At 34.7% G+C, this 4368-nt stretch overlaps 1 non-coding gene across 1 annotated transcript; it reads left to right on the plus strand.

The window, feature by feature from the left end:
• Window positions 1-292: 292 nt before the first annotated feature.
• Window positions 293-400, plus strand: LOC131179750 (small nucleolar RNA R71). Its single transcript, XR_009148637.1, has one exon. It is a non-coding gene; the product is annotated as a small nucleolar RNA R71 (small nucleolar RNA).
• Window positions 401-4368: the final 3968 nt, after the last annotated feature.

The following is a 4368-nucleotide window of genomic DNA, read 5'->3' on the forward strand; positions in this document are numbered from 1 at the left end:
CATACTCAAGTCTTCCATCTTCTTAGCCAAAACATTTGTAAGTGCATCAAACTTTGCATTAATCATGTTGAATGGATCAAGATCATACATTCCAGCAGCTTGCCTTTTTTGAGTTGGAGCTGGTCCTCTTGGACTACTCCAAAGATGAGTATTCTTTGCAATTTTCTCCAATAGCTCATAAGCTTCATCTTCATGCTTCATAATAAATTCCCCTCCTGTTTGAGCATCAATAATCCCTCTGATTGTAGGAGTGACATTTGTGTAAAAATTCTGGTTTATCATCCATTTTGGAATGGCATGATGTGGGCATAATCTCTCTAATTCCTTCCATCTCATCCATAACTCATATAGAGTTTCATCTTCTCTTGGTCTGAAAGCTGTCATTTGATTCCTTAACTCTTGAGTTTTTCCAGGTGGAAAATATTGTGCAAGAAATGCATCAGTGAGTTGCTCCCAATTTGTAATGGAGTTGTGAGGTAAAGAGTCAAGCCAATCCAATGCTCTATCTTTCAAAGAGAACGGGAATAGCTTCAATCTTGCTGCATCATCTGACACTCCAGGTTGTTTTTGCATGTCACAAATCATAGCAAACTTCTTCAGATGAGTATGTGGATTTTCAGAAGGATGCCCTCCAAATTGAGAATTCTGAATCATTTGAAGGACTCCAAAATCCATCTTGTAACTATTTGCATCAATTCTTGGTCTTGCTATACTCTCTCTCAAGTCATCAAAACGTGGAAAAGCATGATCCATCATACTTCCCCTAGGCACGTTTGCATTAACAACTTCTTCTCCTTGGGCTTCATTTTCATTGTTTTGACCATTTCCAGCATTACCAACACCAATTCTAATTCTTTCATCAGCCATGTCTGCTTCAATTTCGGTTTCTCTCAAAGCTTCTTTCCTTTTTCTGGTTTCTTTCTTGTTGGCTTTACAAAATTTCTCAATTTCAGGATTGAACAATAAGGATGTATCACTTGTGCTTCTAGCTCTTCTCATAAAAGATTAAAAGTACCTGAAAAAGAACAAACAAACACAAAATGAAAAGATAACAAAGAAAATAAAACTAAAATAATCAAGAATTCAATCTTAAACAAACAACTCCCCGGCAACGGCGCCAAAAACTTGATGCGTCCCTACCGCAAGTGCACGGGTCGTACAAGTAGTATAGAAAAGATATTGTTCCCACGAGGAGTTGTGTTAATGATTGAATTTTTGATATAAAAAGTTGAGTAAATTGAAATATTTTTGAAATTAAAGTAATGAATTAATGGGTATTGAGAATGTGAAATCTATGTATGCAAAATTAATAATCTATTCAACAATGTATTAATTAAACTAAAATTGCATCAAATTGAAATAAGCAAGTTCAAATATGGCAATATTCAAAATGGCAAGTAATTAAATTCGATTAGAAATTAACAATGGTAAAAAGGCGATTCCGGAGTTCGGGATTTCATATTCGAGCTATTTTGGGATTTTTAATTGGTTATCCAATCTTGTGAAACTTATGGGTTTTAAGGAGATTAATTCTTAAATCCTTTGAATTCCCTTTCGAGTGAGACAAAGAGTGCCTTAATCAATCTAATCCTACTTTCGTGGACTTAGAATTAATTAAGACCCATTAAGTTCTTTAATTAATCTGTGAATCCTCTTAATCCTTAACCTATTTCTAGGTCTAAGTTAATTAAGTCCGATTTCTTGATTATCTATCACAAGGCCTTCTCCTTTCGGTGCTTCAACCATGGATTAAGAACATCACTTAATGGGATCCTACACTAAGCATGTCATTAAGCACACAAGAAATGAATAAAACTCATTAAGACCACAAAATATGGATTACCCAATCAAAATCCACAAAATATCTCAAATATTACAACCCTTACTCCAGAATCAAAGGTAAAACTACTCACTATCCATAATGCTTACAAGATATATTGAGTTTAAATGGAAATAAAGCTTTAATCTAAGCTAAGGAATAAGAAATTAAACACTAGAAATGTAGAAAAATGTAAGGAAAGAAAGAAATCTGCAAATCTTGGTTGAAAATGGTGTGGAAGGTGAAAGTGTCTCCTCAAATTCTGCCTCACTTCTCCTTTCCTTTTCTGCTCCTTTTTGCTCTTCCTAAAATGGGAAAATGAGACTATATATAGCATTTTTCTGACATGGAGCCCTAAAATGGTATGTTCTAGGAGGAATTATCTGAGGGAATCTTCTGCCAGCTCATTAATGAACCCTTTATGGGACTGCATAAGTGGACTGCATAAGTTATGCAGTCCCTTATGCGATTTTAACGATCTGGTTCACTTATGCGAAACTGCATGACTTGGTGCATAGGCTATGCAAAGTTCCGTGAAGGTGCATAAGGGAGGCGAGAATGTGCATAAGCTATGCAGTCTTCTTATGCACATTTCGGTTGGTTCTGGAACAGTGATTTTTCTCCTTATGCAGATCTGCATAGCTTATGCGGCAAGTTATGTACAATTTGATCAATGCATATTTCAGCTTGAAAACTTGTTTTTGACATCTTTGGCTGTAGAAGTCACTCCTCAATGGCAAAATTTCTCTTCAGTCCTTCAAAAACACCATTTTTCCTACAAAACAAAGTAAAAGATACAAATTAATCCAAAATCGACAATTATGGAAAACTAACTAATTAACTAATGAAATTAGCTAAAAATAACTAATAATAGAATAAAATAGCTATGAAATTAGACCTAAATGACTATGCAACATGTATGCATCAATACACGGGAGTATACGAGTTAGACAACCATATGTCTACCCTGTATATATCTGTCAGGCACGAGGCCAGCTGTCGGGCACGAGACCTGCTGTCAGGCTTGTAAAGCTAGAAATAAAATAGGCACAATGGCCAGTAAGTAGGCATATAGCCTGTAGAACAATCATATCAGACATATATTGTCAGTTCATGATTTGCTCTATAAGCAGTACTGCTATCTGTGGTCCCTAATTGGTATACCAATTTATCCAAACTAAATAAATAAGTCTAGGTATACTATGGGCAATTAAACATTTTTAATTATTTTAGCACTATTCACTGTTGCTATTTTCTAGTACTGTTCATTGGTACCATTAATTTCATATTAATGGGACATTAGTCCCAATTTATATATTCATATCATTTTTAATATTTAATTATTCTTATGAGTATTTTAATTATCATATATAGCATTTTTCCCATGAACCTTTCTTTAGGTTCATGTTGATGTGTTATCTTTATCTAGGAATTTGACTAGGTTAGGATGTCTATTTAGTCACACTTCCTTCATAACAATTGTTTCTCTATGTTTAAACTTGAATTTCAGTTTTTGAATCACTGAATTTGGAGTTATAGAACTCAAGTTATGGTCAAAATACCATAACTGGTCCCTTTGCCTCTAAGCTGTCAAGAATTTACAATTTCTAGTCAATAAACTTTGACCAGTCATTTGATCATTTTATTGTCATTTTTAGACTTAGGTTCCTTCACAAGATATGTTCCTCTATGTCTTAGGGACTCCCAGGTACAATTTCATAATTTTTCAAGCTTGGTATAGTGAGTTATGGTCAATGTATTAACCTGGACTCTTAGTCCTATAAGGGCAAAAATCAACTTCAGGGCAGTATGTTTGACCCTCTTTTTAGGGTCTTTACACTTAGAATTTGGCAAAGGTGTCTAAATCAATATTGTATCCCTAAGTATCATGTTTCTAGATCATATTGGCAAATCTCAAATGGAATTTCCTAGTGGGAGTTATGGCCAAATGAACACACAGGTATCAAATGGCATTCTGGGTTCAACTTAACATTTTCTAGATTTCAATTCCTAACTTTGGCTAATATTTTCCCTAGGATGCAATGGTTTCTAGAGCTTGGTCAAAACATAAAAATTGTTGTGCTATGTCTTATAAAACTTTTGGCACTAGTTTCACTCAATTTGCAGCTTTGGAGACCAAGTTATGGCATTTTTGCCAAAACTGGTCAAGCATACCAAAGGAACAGTATTTTGGACAATTTCTGGGTTGGCAGTTTTAGTGACTCAACTTTTGCTAACAATTTGATTTGGTTAAAAGCAAAACTGGGTTAAGTGGTCTTCATGAAAAGTGTAGCCCTATGTCTAGACTTTCCATTGGTAAAATTTTAGGTCATTTGGACCAGTATAGAGAGAGTTATGACCAAATGAACACGTACTGTTCATTTGGTCATTTTCTGGGTTGGCAGTTTCAGTGACCCAACTTTTGATAACAATTTGAATTTTTTAAAGGCAAAACTGGGTTAAGTGGTCTTCATGAAAAGTGTAGCCCTATGTCTAAACTTTCCATGGGTAAAATTTTAGGTCATTTGGACCAGTATAGAGAGAGTTAT

The sequence above is a fragment of the Hevea brasiliensis genome, chromosome 4, assembly GCF_030052815.1.
Source record: "Hevea brasiliensis isolate MT/VB/25A 57/8 chromosome 4, ASM3005281v1, whole genome shotgun sequence".
NCBI classification, from domain to species: domain Eukaryota; kingdom Viridiplantae; phylum Streptophyta; class Magnoliopsida; order Malpighiales; family Euphorbiaceae; genus Hevea; species Hevea brasiliensis.